Genomic DNA, 16,067 nt, shown 5'->3' on the forward strand with positions numbered 1-16,067 from the left:
AAAGTGCCATTCCAGACTAGGGGGCTGCAATAAATCCAGGGGTACTCGATATGGCTCAAAGTAATAAGAGATTTATTGCCAACAATATATAAGTATTTACAACATAAGCTCAAACAAAATCTATGATGTAGATATGATTCCGAAGGATCTTAACATACAATCACATCAAGTGAACAGTGAGGGAAATAATGCAACTCTCCTCCCAGTCTCATGGGGCAATGGGCTGTGAGCAAGTAAAGGGAGAGGTGTCTACGGAAAACAAAATGCAGAAAGAAACATTCTCCTGCTGCATCTTTCCAACCTTTTATTCCCTCTCAGAACCATTTTTACTTGAAACTACACAACAAACGTGAATAAGGTGTTTGATGCTAATAATGTGGTCATCCCTTGTGAAAAACAACTGTAATGAGACATTCCAGATCCTTGCCCACTCGCAGTGCAGCACAGAAATCTCTTTAAATTTGTTTGGTTTATTTTCTGTGGCCTCTCCCCTCCGACCGAAATGAATCAGTTTTTCCTTCCTTACATTAACTTCCAGCTGTGCACCCAGATGGATGTGTTAACGAGCTCGAAAGGAGAATCGAAAGAAACTGGGAGTGAATGAGTGAGAATGAAAGAAGAGAGATGAGTTTTGTCGATCCCAGGGGAAAGAGCTCCAGGCTCAGTTCATTGTGACAGTTTACGCAGCAACAAGGAAGCACCTTGATCCTTGCTGAGGGCCAAACTCTAATGGGTCAATGGTACACTTTTGCTGTGTTTTATTGAAGCAGGAGAAGGAGTGTCGAATAACTGCGTGTTTCAATAAAACACAACAAAAGTGTTCAGTTAATAACAGCATCAATGTATTGGACATGAACATGAAGTGAACCGTGAGGGAAAATAGTGCCACAAGCTGCGGATGTACAACTTTCAATTTCCTACTTTAACAGAGAAAATGACGAGCTGAGGAGGATACTTGGAGAATGAAATACGGCAAAGTCCAAGTTGATCAGTTTGTCGTTCGGTATTTATTAGCAATTTATGAGAGAACATTTCAGGGAAAACTTTCATTTAAGTTTAACAATAAGTGGATAGAACAACTGAGAGTTTCATTGAGAACAAATACAATAACTGAGAGATTCACTGAGAACACAACACATGCAGTCTGAGCCACCAGCTGTCTTTAAAATTATAATGTACTGGAGAGAAAAATACGGCCTCAATATCAAAGAAGGAAACTTCTTTTATGCATTCATGGGATATTGGGCGTCGCTGGCTGGCCAACATCCATTGCTCATCCCCAGCTGCCTGAGGGTGATTGAAAGTCAACCACATTGCTGTGGCCAGACCAGGTATCAATAGCAAATTTTATTTTCCAAAGGAGATGAGCGAACCAGAATGGTTTTTCCAACACTCCAGAACGCTTCGATCGTCATCAGTGGACTCTTAATTCCAAATTGAATTTAAATTCCACCGCCTGCCGTGGCGAGTTTCGAAACCGGGTTCCCAGAATATTTGCTGAGTTTCGAAACCAGGGTCACAGAACATCAGTTGCGCGATAATGGCGCTCGGCCATCGCCTTCATTCGCGCATAAGGAGTGAGAATCCCTTTCTTATTACACATTAACTGGAATTGAAGTGAAAATCCAGACGATATCAACTGTACAATCATAACGACCTCGCAGATTTAAAAATAGATTCAATGCATAATTCCTGTCAGCGACAGATTAAGAATGCTAACAGCAGCTCGGAGGTACAGTATTTGAATATTCCTGAAAAGACAGATGTGATTCCGACGGATACTGACATGCAAAATGAAAATAAAGAACTTCAACAGGATCCCTATCTCTTCAACAGCCTGCTGGCATCATGAACTCAAAACATCTTATTTTCAGTGCCATCAAGATGATATATTTATTTTTGTAATCGAGATGTTCCCATAAACACGGAAGAAGATCATGGGCGCCCGAAGTTTAACAGATCACTCGAACTGTACGAGAAAAAAAATGAAGCAGATATTTTGTGATCTGTCGCAACTATCTCAGATATTTTTAAATGAATCTTGTGGATTTTTTTGTCAAATCGATGTGGAAGAATGAAGAGTGAGTAGATTGAATCTTCTCACCTTCACCAGAGTGACTGCAGTGCTGTAGAAAATGCTGAAGATAAACAGTGCGATGAATGTGGAAGCCGTTGTCCAAATGTTGCCATTATCATGGCCAAAGATGTGCGGGTTAGGTTGATTGGCCAGACTAAAAAAATTGCCTCTTAGTGTCCTGAGATGCGTAGATTAGAGGGATTAGCGGGTAAAATATGTAGGGAAACGGGGGTAGGGACTGGCTGGGATTATGGTTGGTGCAGACTCGATGGGCCGAATGGCCTCTTCCTGTACTGTAGGGTTTCTATGATTCTAGATCATCTCCAGAGTCGGCAATCCATATCTGGTCTGCGAAATCTACAGAAATGTGGATGTGCAAATTATTTCGGTCGTTTGTAATCTTACTGTTATTTCCCTTCTCTCTTATTTTCGTTAAGTAATTATTTTGTTGTATAATTGAACTTTCATACTATCCCTACTTTTGTGTTAATCTGTCTCAGCAATCTATCCCTGCTACCTGATACGACAGCAATTTTTCCTTTCTTACATTCTGTAACGATCCTGGACCAGAACACGAAAGTTTTGGCACTATTTGTTGCCAAACCTTTCCTCATCTCTACCTGAAATTTGTGAACGAGCATTTCAAATCAGTGACATCCTCATTCTTGATTCTCTCACAAGAAGAGACATTCTTTCCAAACCTGCTATGTGAAGATGTCTAAGCATTATAAATGCTTTCATCAACTCGCATCATACGCTTTTAATCTCCAGTATATACAAGGGCAGTGTTTTTAAATTTTCCTCATTAGACAACCTCCTGGTATTGTCTGGTGAACCTTTTATGAACTGCTTCCGAAGCATTTATACCTATCCTTTCATAAGGAAATCAATACTTCAGAATACACCAGACATGGTTTTACCAATGACCTGTATAATTGAAGCATCCCATAGAAGCATGGAATTAAATAACTATTCAGTGCAGAAGAGGCTCTTTGCTGATCGGGTTTTTCGCACAAGAAATGCCTGACCTCCCACGGAATCCCATTTACCTGAACTTGACCATGTTCTTGAACGTATGACATGCCAAGTGTTCATCCCGGTACTTTCTAAAGGATATGAGGCAAGCCGCCTCTTCTACCCTCCCTGGCAGCAATTCCCGACAGGCACCACGCCCTTCGTAACTTTTTTCTCCTCATTTCCCCCCTAAGTTGTCTGCCCCTCACCTTGAAACTCTGTCCCCTCGTAACTGATCCTTCAGTCAAGGGGAACGGCTGCTTTTTATCTACTCTGTCCATTCGGCTCATAACCTTGTACGCCTCGACCAGGTCCCCCATCTGTTTTCTCTGCTCCAAAGAAAACCACCGAAGTCTATCCAACCTCTCTTCATAACTTAAATTTTCCATCCCAGGCAGTATCCTGGTAAATCTCCTCTCCACCCCTCCAATGCAATCACATTCCTCTGATAATGTGGTGCCCACAACTGCTCACAGTATTCTATTTGTGGCCTCAGCAAAGTTTTATGCAACTCCAATATTATTTCCCAGCTTTTGTAATCTATGCCTCGATTCATAATGGCAATTATCACATATGCCTTTTTCACCACATTACTAGCATGCCCTGCCGGCTTCAGAGCTCTGTGGACAAACGCACTAGGACTTCTACAGAACTTACTAGTGTCATTCTATTCATTGAATCCGTCCTTGTCAAGTTGCTCCTTCCAAAGTGTATAACCGCACACTTTCCATGATTGAATTCCATCTGTTACTTATCGCCCACTTGTACTTCCCATCTATATCTTCTTGTAGCCCAAGGTATTCAGCCTCACTGTTAGCCACCCAGCCTATCTTTGTGTCATCCGCAAATCTACTAATCCTACTCCTCTCATAGGAAAAAAATCTATGTTGTTTACATACATGACGAATGTTAGGGAACCCAACACATATCCCTGTCGTGCGCAACTGGACACTGGCATTCTAATCATTTAAGCGTATCCTCCCAACCTCTCAATGAATTCTTCTTCACAATAAATGATAACATTACATCATGGTTTCGAAATGCTTCCATACTTACACACTAAATGTTTGAGATTCATCAGTAAGGCACCCATATCCTCTGAATCAGTGAGCTCTGATATTAGTCACCATTTCGATAACATGCTTCCTTTTAATTCAGTAAGAAGTTTAACAACACCAGGTTAAAGTCCAACAGGTTTATTTGGTAGCAAAAGCCACACAAGCTTTCGAGGCTCTGAGCCCCTTCTTCAGGTGAGTGGGAATTCTGTTCACAAACAGAACTTATAAAGACACAGACTCAATTTACATGAATAATGGTTGGAATGCGAATACTTACTTAAGTATTCGCATTCCAACCATTATTCATGTAAATTGAGTCTGTGTCTTTATAAGTTCTGTTTGTGAACAGAATTCCCACTCACCTGAAGAAGGGGCTCAGAGCCTCGAAAGCTTGTGTGGCTTTTGCTACCAAATAAACCTGTTGGACTTTAACCTGGTGTTGTTAAACTTCTTACTGTGTTTACCCCAGTCCAACGCCGGCATCTCCACATCCTTTTAATTCTGCAGAAGTTGACAATTTCATGACTGCCGACAGAATACCAAATTTTCCAGATTGTTGCCCAGAAACCTAACCCACCTAGCCCATTTTTAACCCCCTTATACCCTTTTCACAACTTAAATTCCTCCCTATCATTGTGCCATAAATAATGCTAGCAATACTTCCTTCTGTTCCTTCACTCAGGTCATTTATATAAACAACAAGGATTTGAGGATCCTTGTGGCATTCCACGCCACACCTTGCTAAACAAAAGTAACCCATTTATGCCTTTTCTTCGTTTTCTGTTAATTGACAATCTTCGATCGACGCCAATATCTTACTCCACACACTACAAGGTTTTGATTTGATACCTTGTGAAATACTTTCTGGAAATCAAAGTACAGCAGATCCACCAGTCCTCCTTTATCGATGTGCAACTTCAACACTGAGTTCCAATAACTTGACCAAACATGATTTCCATGAATCAATGTTCACACTGTGCGGTTACCTGGAATGTTTCTAGGTGCCCTACTATAACTTTTCAACAATATTCCTTCTGACAGAAGTTACGATCACTTGCGTTCATTCTGTGACCTCCCGTTTTGAGCCTTGCAACCCACCTTCTCTTGGCTAACAGCAACACATTAGCTGCCTAGAGCTCATTGTTAAACATCCAGGGATTCACAACCTATCGAAAAGACAGAGGGGTGGGTAGAGGGGGCGGGGTTGCCTTGTTAATTAGAAATGAAATTAAATCAATAGCACTAAACGACATAGGGTCAGACGATGTGGAGTCTGTGTGGGTAGAGTTGAGGAACCACAAAGGCAAAAAAACCATAATGGGAGTTATGTACAGGCCTCCTGACAGTGGTCAGGACCAGGGGCACAAAATGCACCACGAAATAGAAAGGGCATGTCAGAAAGGCAAGGTCACAGTGATCATGGGGGATTTCAATATGCAGGTGGACTGGGTAAATAATGTTGCCAGTGGACCCAAAGAAAGGGAATTCATTGAATGTTTACAGGATGGCTTTTTGGAACAGCTTGTGATGGAGCCCACGAGGGAACAGGCTATTCTGGACTTAGTGTTATGTAATGAGCCAGACGTGATAAAAGATCTTAAAGTAAGGGAACACTTAGGAAGCAGTGATCATAATATGGTAGAATTCAGTCTGCAATTTGAAAGAAGGAAGGCAGAATCAGATGTGAAGGTTCTACAGTTAAATAAAGGTAATTACAGGCGCATGAGGGAGGAACTGACAAAAATCGACTGGAAGCAGAGCCTAATGGGAAAGACAGTAGAACAGCAATGGCAGGAGTTTCTGGGAGTAATTGAGGACACAGTGCAGAGGTTCATCCCAAACAAAAGAAAGGTTATCAGAGGGGGGATTAGGCAGCCATGGCTGACAAAGGAAGTCAGGGAATGCATCAAGGCAAAAGAGAGAACCTATAATGTGGCAAAGAGTAGTGGGAAGTCAGAAGATTGGGAAGGCTATAAAAACAAACAGAGGATAACAAAGAGAGAAATAAGGAAGGAGAAGATCAAATATGAAGGTAGGCTAGCCAGTAACATTAGGATTGATAGTAAAAGTTTATTTAAATACATTAAAAACAAACGGGAGGCAAAAGTAGACATTGGGCCGCTCCAAAATGACGCTGGTAATCTAGTGATGGGAGACAAGGAAATAGCTGAGGAACTTAATAAGTACTTTGCGTCAGTCTTCACAGTAGAAGACATGAGTAATATCCCAACAATTCAGGAAAGTCAGGGGGCAGAGTTGAATATGGTTGCCATCACAAAGGAGAAAGTGCTAGAGAAACTAAAAGGTCTGAAAATTGATAAATCTCCGGGCCCAGATGGGCTACATCCTAGAGTTCTAAAGGAGATAGCTGAAGAAATAGTGGAGGCGTTAGTTATGATCTTTCAAAAGTCACTGGAGTCAGGGAAAGTCCCAGAGGATTGGAAAATCGCTGTTGTAACCCCACTGTTCAAGAAGGGAACAAGAAAAAAGATGGAAAATTATAGGCCAATTAGCCTAACCTCAGTTGTTGGCAAAATTCTAGAATCCATCGTTAAGGATGAGATTTCTAAATTCTTGGAAGTGCAGGGTCGGATTAAGACAAGTCAGCATGGATTTAGTAAGGGGAGGTCGTGCCTGACAAACCTGTTAGAGTTCTTTGAAGAGATAACAAATAGGTTAGACCAAGGAGAGCCAATGGATGTTATCTATCTTGACTTCCAAAAGGCCTTTGACAAGGTGCCTCACGGGAGACTGCTGAGTAAAATAAGGGCCCATGGTATTCGAGGCAAGGTACTAACATGGATTGACGATTGGCTGTCAGACAGAAGGCAGAGAGTTGGGATAAAAGGTTCTTTCTCAGAATGGCAACCGGTGACAAGTGGTGTCCCGCAGGGTTCAGTGTTGGGGCCACAGCTGTTCTCTTTATATATTAACGATCTAGATGACGGGACTGGGAGCATTCTGGCCAAGTTTGCCGATGATACAAAGATAGGTGGAGGGGCAGGTAGTATTGAGGAGGTGGGGAGGCTGCAGAAAGATTTAGACAGTTTAGGAGAGTGGTCCAAGAAGTGGCTGATGAAATTCAACGTGGGCAAGTGCGAGGTCGTACACTTTGGAAAAAAGAATAGGGGCATGGACTATTTTCTAAACGGTGACAAAATTCATAATGCTAAAGTGCAAAGGGACTTGGGAGTCCTAGTCCAGGATTCTCTAAAGGTAAACTTGCAGGTTGAGTCCGTAATTAAGAAAGCAAATGTAATGTTGTCATTTATCTCAAGAGGCTTGGAATACAAAAGCAGGGATGTACTTCTGAGGCTTTATAAAGCACTGGTTAGGCCCCATTTGGAGTACTGTGAGCAATTTTGGGCCCCACACCTCAGGAAGGACATACTGGCACTGGAGCGGGTCCAGCGGAGATTCACACGGATGATCCCAGGAATGGTAGGCCTGACATACGATGAACGTCTGAGGATCGTGGGATTATATTCATTGGAGTTTAGGAGGTTGAGGGGAGATCTGATAGAAACTTACAAGATAATGAACGGCTTAGATAGGATGGACGTAGGGAAGTTGTTTCCATTAACAGGGGAGACTAGGACGCGGGGGCACAGCCTTAGAATAAAAGGGAGTCACTTTAGAACAGAGATGAGGAGAAATTTCTTCAGCCAGAGAGTGGTGGGTCTGTGGAATTCATTGCCACAGAGGGCTGTGGAGGCCGAGACGTTGAGCGTCTTCAAGACAGAAATTGATAAATTCTTGATTTCTCGAGGAATTAAGGGCTATGGGGAGAGAGCGGGTAAATGGAGTTGAAATCAACCATGATTGAATGGTGGAGTGGACTCGATGGGCCGAATGGCCTTACTTCCGCTCCTATGTCTTATGGTCTTATGGTCTTATTGTCCTGTTCCTTATTTCTGACTGACTAAAATTGTCTGACCATTGAACTGATCTTCGTTGACCCTTGAATTGATTTGTGTGACCTATCAAAACGTTGCAATGGGCCTGCAGTTGTTACAGTCAGATCAAATGTAACAAGAATGTGAAAAACATATGCCGTAAATGTTACAGCCTCCACAGGTGCTTGCGCATGAAACAGGCAGCTACAACAAAAATGACATTTAACGCGTCCGTGCTTGGAAATGTAGCATTTTGTCCTCGCCTTCAGGCGCAAATCAATTATGAGTCCCTTTTTATTTATGATCGATCACGAGGGAATATTATGGTGAGATATCGAAGGAGGTCTACTAATTGATTAAGTTGATGGTAACCATAGTTTGACCACCAATTTGAGACTGTGAAGCGCTCTGTATGACAGATTTAGTTTATTTTATTAGTCTTACATTCAAACTGCAATTAAGCTACTGTGAATATCCCCTAGCTGCCACACTCCAGCACTTGTTTGGGTACACTGAGAGAGAATTTAACATGGCCAGCACATCGGAATAGCACATCTTTCGGAGTGTGGGAGGAAACCCTTGAACTCCAAGAGCTAATGTGTTGCTGTTAGCCAAGAGAAGGTGGGTTGGAAGGCTCAAAACGGGAGGCAACAGAATGACGGCAAGTGATCTGAACTTCTGTCAGAGGGAATATTGTTGAAAGGTTATAGTAGGGCACGTAGAAGCATTCCAGATCATCATTCTCATCTTCCTTCGAATAATCTCAACCAATTGTACTCAGTAATAAAAGCAAATTACTCCGGATGCTGGAATCTGAAACCACAAGAGGAAATGCTGGAAAACCTCAAAAGGTCTGGCAGCACCTGTAAGGAGAGAAAAGATCTGACGTTTTGTGTCCAGATGACACTTTATCAAAGCTCATTGTACAATTGTACTCAGTATTTCTTTCAATATTTAGTATCAATGCATTATTTGACACATATGTTTTCATTATGAATTGAATATCTCTGAAATTGAATATCACTGAATTGTAAACATAACTGACCAACAGAAGGAATCGTGTCACCGGGTAATACAGATCGCAATTGTGAGATTGACCATAGTCAGCTTTTAAACAAAGTCAACCACAGTTAAATGGAAGGGATTGAAGAATTATCTCTCAGTTACACTTGAGTCTTTTTTATTATGGGCGCGAAACATTCAGGCGCACGAATTCCGCCACCTACAGGAAATTACAGTAGACCCGCACTGAGTCTCGATTTCCTCATCTGTCTGAGTGGTTTTCCCTATTTTTTGCTATGAAGAACGATATAAAAAATCTTCTGGGAAATGTGCGCCATTTCCTCTAGTTTGCTTACAGTATCACTTGTGTCTGTCTTTTTGAGCACACACTACTATTAGAACTGTTCCAGATGACGATTATGTCATTCTGCACCTATAAAACATTAAGTTCTGTTGTAGACTGAACGAGATGCGAATATGTGCACGTTGTCAAAGTCGAAACGTTTCTTTCCTGTCAGTGCATCAAAACATATCAACATTTCATATTTTACAGAAAGCATTTCAGGCCCAGTTCAGAGCAAACATAATATGGCTGTAACATCAAGATTCAGGTACAATGTTCAGCAACGAACTGAAATCAGACAGATTTCCCTCACCCTACATGAGAAATCTTAATGAATATTTCTGCCTGGTTTCGAACCAGGGACTTTTCGCGTGTGAGGCAAACGTGATAATTCCTACACTACAAAACAGCAAGCAGCAGAGTCCAACAAATCTGCCTGTCTGCAATGTTAACTGCGCTGTGTTGCTGCAGGTTCCAATTATTCGACTGCGAACCCATGTCACCCAATATCAGCCAACGTGATATTACAGAAACAACTGACAGCAGAATGCAGCAAATCGGCCTGTCGGCAATGTTGTTGTTGCAGGTTCCAATGGTTAGACTGAGAGCCCATGTTAATTCAGGAAGATAACCGTTACTTTCAATCTGATGGCTCAACTTATCTTGAACTTCAAAATTTAAAAGAGTTCGTTTGGCAAATATCTACGGGACCAATGATTTCTGCTCATTCATTAATGCATCCATTCTCATCTTCCATTGAAAATTCTCAGCGAAATGTGCTCATTAATAAAAGCAAATTACTGAGGATGCTGGAATCTGACACCAAAAGAGAAAATGCTGCAAAATCTTCTGGGAAATGAGCGCCATTTCCTATAGGTCACTGACAATATCACTTGTGTCAGTCTTCTGGAGCACACACTATTATCAGATATGTTTCAGATGGTGATTAACCATGTTAGTCTGCACCTATAAACCCATTAAATTCTGTTGCAGACTGAACGAGATGCGAATGTGTGCACGGTGTCAAAATCGAAACATTTCTTACCTGTCAGTGCATCGAAAAAAAGAACAGCATCTCTTATTTTACAGAAAACATTTGAGGCCGACATCAGAGCAATATTAACATGGCGGTAATATCGAGGTTCTGATAATGTTGAGCAACAAACTGAAAACAAGCAATGTTCCCCTCACCTGACATACGAAAGTGTAACGAATGTTTCTGCCCGGTTTCGAACCATGGCCTTTCCGCGCGTTAGGTGAATGTGATGACCACTACACTACAGAAACAGCTGGAAATGCGCTATAGCGAATCTGTTTGACTGCAATGTTCAACTGCGCTGTCTTGCTGCAGGTTCCAATGGTTGGACTGAGAGCCCATGTCACTTAATGCAGGAAGATAACCGTTACTTTCAACCTGATTGCTCAACTTATCGTGAACATCAAAATTTAAAAGCGATCGTCTGGCAAATATCTAAGAAAACAATGGTTTCTGGCCATTCATTAATGCATCATTCTCATCTTCCTTCGAATCAGCTCAACCAATTATACTCAGCGATAAAAGCAAATTACTGCGGATACTGGAATCGGAAAGCAAAAGAGAAAATGCTGGAAAATCTCACAGCGTCTGACAGCACCTGTAAGGAGAGAAAGGAGCTGGAGGAAACCCACGCAGACACAGGGGAGAACGTGCAAATTCCACACAGACAGCGACCCAAGCCGGGAATCAAACGCAGGCCCCTGGCGCTGTGAAGCAGCAGTGCTAACCACTGGGCCACCGTGTCGCCATTTAAAGCAGGAAAGGGAGGGAGACAGATGGAGAAATTCGGGAGAGAATTTCAGACATTGGAGCCGGGGAAATTGACGGCCTGGCAACTAATGGTCGAGCGATTAAAGTACAGAATGCTCAAGAAGCGAGAATTAGAGCAATGTAGATACCTAGGAAAATTATGAAGCAAAAGGGGATTTGAGAGATAGGGAGGAACGAGGCCTTGAAGTGATTTATACAATTTGTTCAAAAGGATGCTGAAAAAATAAGCAGCACATTCTTTGAATTTCAGCCCAGAGAGGAGGGAGATCATGTGGGGCAGAGATTTACAGATCTGGGGGAACAAGAGAAGAAAACATGTTCCAGATATTAAAATTGTCTGTTTTGAATTTCTGTCCTGAACTGAGTAATTTTGTTAACTCCTTTTGCAGGATATTTGAAGTGAAATCACAAACCAATACTCACACCAAGATTTACCAATGACTCGATTCATCAGCTGCTAAACACTGTCAGCCTTTGCATGTGGAATGAGAAATGTTTGTTTTGTCCGTGGGAAACGATTTCAAACATCAGTGTGAATGAAAAGCACCCCCCCCCCCTCCACCGCCCCCCCCCCCCCCCCCCCCCGCCACCACAACACACACACACACACACACACATCCGAGTGAGAGTTTTCCAGTGAACTGACTCTGGAAAAAGCTTTATCCAGTTACAAAGCCTGAAAAATTTGTGACCAGGCGCCTATATTTGAGACGAAGGAGAAATCAGCCATGATCTGGTTGAATGGCGGAGCAGGCTCTAAGGCTGAATTTGGCTACTTATTCCTTTGTTCAAATTCAAAAACATTGCAACATTCACAGCGGGGAGAAACCATACACATGTTCTGTATATGGACGAGGTTTCAACTTATCATCTAATGTGGAGAAACATGATGGTATCGACACCACAGAGGAACTGTGGATATGTGGGGACTGTGGGAAAGCAGTCACTTGCTCATCCAAACTGGAAACACATCGACACACCCACACTGGGGAGAGACCCTTCACCTGACCCGTGTGTTGGAAGGAATTTACTCAAACATCCTGCCTAACATTACACCAGCGAGATCACCCTGGAGAGAGACTGTACACTTTCTCTGTGTGTGGGAAGGGATTCATCCAGATACATAACCTCGAATTACACCAGAGAGTTCACACCAGGGAGAGGCCGTTCACTTGCTTCGTGTGTGGGAAGTGGTTCATTAATTCATCCAACCTCGTGAAACACCAGCGAGTTCACACTGAGGAGAGGTGAACTCACTGACTGTGGAAAGAACCTCAGACATTCATCCAGCCTCAAAGCACATCAGCGACTTCACACTGGGGAGAGACCATGTACCTGCTCAGAGTGTGGGAAGGGGTTCACCACCTCCTCCCACCTGGTCACACACCAACGACTTCACGAGTGAGTGCAGGGAGTGGATTCTGCTGTAGCTGCTGCTGTTAATCACATCCAGGAGTGAGCCACATTCATTCTGACATTTGGGGTCTGTTTCTGCTGATGTTAACAACCCCTGTAACTGGGCTGGAGTTTAATATTCTGGATCTTCAGCTGATTGTGTTCTCGGGATGCAGTGTCCATTTATGAGCCGTTGTCTGTAATCTTTCCCCATCATTCTGGAACTCTCATCACAGAATATTTCCAGTGCAGAACGAAGCCATTCAGGCCATCGAGTCTGCACGGGCTCTCTGGAAGAGCCTTACCCCAGTAACCTTGCATATTCTTTTCAGATAAGAATCCAATTGTCTTTTGAGTACCTTGATCGAAGCCGCCTCCATCGCCGTCTCAGAAGTTTATTCCAGACTCCAACCACATTCAACCTGAAAAGATTTTTGCTCATATCACTTCTCCTCTGTTTTCCCCATTGATGAAAATCTATGCCGTCTAGCTCTTGATGTTCTCTTGGTGGGAACATTTGCTCACTATTTCACCTGCCCGTACCCCTCAGAATCTTGAATACCTCTATCAATCTCCTCTCAATCATCTTCATTCAACAATTAACGTTTATTTCTTACGATGTAATTAATCTATGTTACTGGCCGGGAGTTTAATATCTTGATGTCTGTTTAATGAATCAGCTTTGTTTCAAATACACGGTGTTTAAAGTCCGTGATTCCTTCAGGAGAAGAGGAGATTAATTGATGTCCTGTTACCGACTGTTCTAATATTGGATCTTTTCTTCTTTCTAACTCAAATGATTTCAGTCTCAGACAAGTCTCAGCTCCCCATACCTTCCAGAAGGTCTCTCCCAGCCTTAAGATCCAGGGAGGTTTCAGTGTTAAAAACAGAAAATGATGAAAATAATAATCCATACTTTTCCAAGTACCAGTTGATTGCATCCCAGGTTATTGGTTTCATTTTTCCCCACAGCTGATGTTAAGCTGATTGTTCTGCAATTGTTGTGTTTTTGAACAGGGATGTAATATCTACAATCTCTCTGTCCTTTGGCGACACTGCTCTACAAGGAGGATTGGAAGGGTGTGGCCAGAGCCTCCACAAGCTCCATGTGAAGGACACTGTGTGACAGAGTGCAGCAGTCCCTCAATGTCAGACTGGAGTGTCAGCGAAGATAGTGTGCTTATTTTTACGAATATTTCTCGTTGTTCTTGAACAAAGAAAATTATAGCACAGGAACGGGCCCTTCAGCCCTCTAAGCCTGCACTGACCACACTGCCCAACTGAACTAAAACCCTTAACCCTTCAGGGGAACATATCCCTCTATTCCCATCCTATTCGTGTATTTGTCATTACACACCTGAAATGTCACTATCGTATCTGCTACTACTACCTTCCCCAGCAGCGAGTTCCAGGCACCCACCACCCTTTCGTAAAAAAAAAACTTGCCTCGTACATCTCCTCTCAACTTTGCTCCCCACGCATTAAACCTGTGCCCCCTAATATTTGACTCTTCCACCCTGGGAAAAAGCTTCTGACTATCCACTCTGTCCATGCCTCTCTTAATCTTGTGGACGACTATCAGGTCGCCCCTCAGCCTCCGTCGTTCCTTTGAGAACAAACAAAGTTTCCCCAACCTCTCCTCATAGCTAATGCCCTACGTACCAGGCAACATCCTGGTAAATCTTTTCTGTACCCTCTCCAAAGCCTCCACATCCTTCTGGTCGTGCGGCGACCAGAATTGAATACTGTATTCCAAGTGCAGCCGGACAAAGTTGCTATAAAATTGCAACATGACTTGCCAATTTTTAAACTCAATGCCCCGGCCAATGAAGGCAAGCATACCGTATTCCTTTCATGGCTACCTTCTCCACCTGCGTTGCCACTTTCAGTGACTTGTGTACCTGTACACCCAGATCCCTCTGCCTATCAATAGCTTAAGGGTTCTGCAATTTACTGTATATTTCCCCATCTGTATTAGACCTTCCAAAATGCATTACCTCATTCTTGTCCGGAATAAACTCCATCTACCATCTCTCCACCCAAGTCTCCAACCGATCTATATCCTGCGGTATCCTCTGACGGTCCTCATCACTCCACTTTTAAACCCGCCAATACCTCCAATAACTCGTCACTCCCTATGGTAATATTCTCGAGAGCCTCACAGTCCCTCTCCACGTGTTCTATAGCTACCTCCTCCTCATGGGTGAAGACAGATGTGAAATATTCATGTACACCCTACCAATGTCCTCTGCCTCTACCCACAGATTTCCCCGTTGTTCCATAATGGGGCCCATTCTTTCCCTGGTTCTCCTCTTCCCATTGATATACTTTTAGAACATCTTAGGATTCTCCTGACATTTAACACCAGAGCTTTCTCATATCCCCTCTTTGCTCTCCTAATTGATTTCGTAAGTTCCACCCTGCACTTTTGTGCTCCATTAATGCCTCCACAGACTTACTCTCCTTCTGCTTGTTAAAAACCTCTCTTTTCCTTCTCACTGTACCCTGAATTTCTCTGATCATCCATGGTTCCCTGGGTTTGTTATAGCTTCCTATTACCCTCGAGGGAACATGTTGGGTCTGTGACCTCCCCATTTCTTCTCTGAATACCCCCCACTGCTCTTCGGTAGATTTCCCCACAAATAACTCGTTCCAGTCTTCCTTGGCCATATCCTTCCTAATTTTGTGAAACATTTATTGACTAAATGGCTAAATTCCATTTTGTCTTTTCATATTAACGCTACTCTGTCCCACACAGTATTTGGCAGCAATCCAGCTTGCTACCAAAAGCCTAAAGTTATATACAGGAAGCATCTGTTGGTGTTAGTTCAGTAAATCAAAGGGCTGTTTCCTCAGTACTGACCGCTTGGCTGCAAGCCAAATTCAAGCACGCAACATTGTTAATGAGGCCTATTTATAAACAAATCTGCCCAGCAACAGTACTGGAAGAAATTTATATTTTAAAGTTGTAAACCTATGTGGAATATTGCCATCTCTCAGGAAATTAAAATTATCGAGCTTCCCTGTTTGCAAAAATGATGATTTTTCCAGCACATCAGGATATTGTAATGGATGGATAGAAAAAAATATAGACAGACTGTGAGAGATGATTCAGAGAGAGGATATATGTTGTAATACATAAACATGTAAGTTTGTGTTTACTTTCCCTTTTCCTTCCAGGGAGATGGAAATTGGTGGAAAGTCCAGCATTTTTTGCCTGTCCTCAGTTCCTTTGGACTGAGTGGTTCAGAAAAGACATTGAAGGGTCAGCCATACTGCCGACCGCCTGGAATCACATCCAGGTGAAACCACGTGAGGATTGCAGATTTCCTTCAGTGGGGAATCAGGGAAGTTTCCTTGGTCGTCTTTACTTTGCATTCCAGATTTATTAATAGAATTGAAATTCCACCAGTTACAATGGTTGGATTTAAACTCATCCTGGGCCTTTGCCTCTGCAGGATCTGCCTCTCCAGAC

The 16,067-nt window shown here is 42.7% G+C and overlaps 1 protein-coding gene and 1 non-coding gene across 2 annotated transcripts in view; one reads left to right on the forward strand and one right to left on the reverse strand.

Moving 5' to 3' along the window:
- Positions 1-16,067, forward strand: part of LOC144483376 (uncharacterized) — a 490,005-nt gene that overhangs the window by 294,300 nt on the left and 179,638 nt on the right. The gene's annotated exons all lie outside the window — the stretch shown is intronic.
- trnav-aac (transfer RNA valine (anticodon AAC)) lies at positions 10,605-10,677 on the reverse strand. The gene has a single exon. It is a non-coding gene; the product is annotated as a tRNA-Val (tRNA).

Source organism: Mustelus asterias, unplaced genomic scaffold (genome assembly GCF_964213995.1).
Source record: "Mustelus asterias unplaced genomic scaffold, sMusAst1.hap1.1 HAP1_SCAFFOLD_63, whole genome shotgun sequence".
NCBI classification, from domain to species: domain Eukaryota; kingdom Metazoa; phylum Chordata; class Chondrichthyes; order Carcharhiniformes; family Triakidae; genus Mustelus; species Mustelus asterias.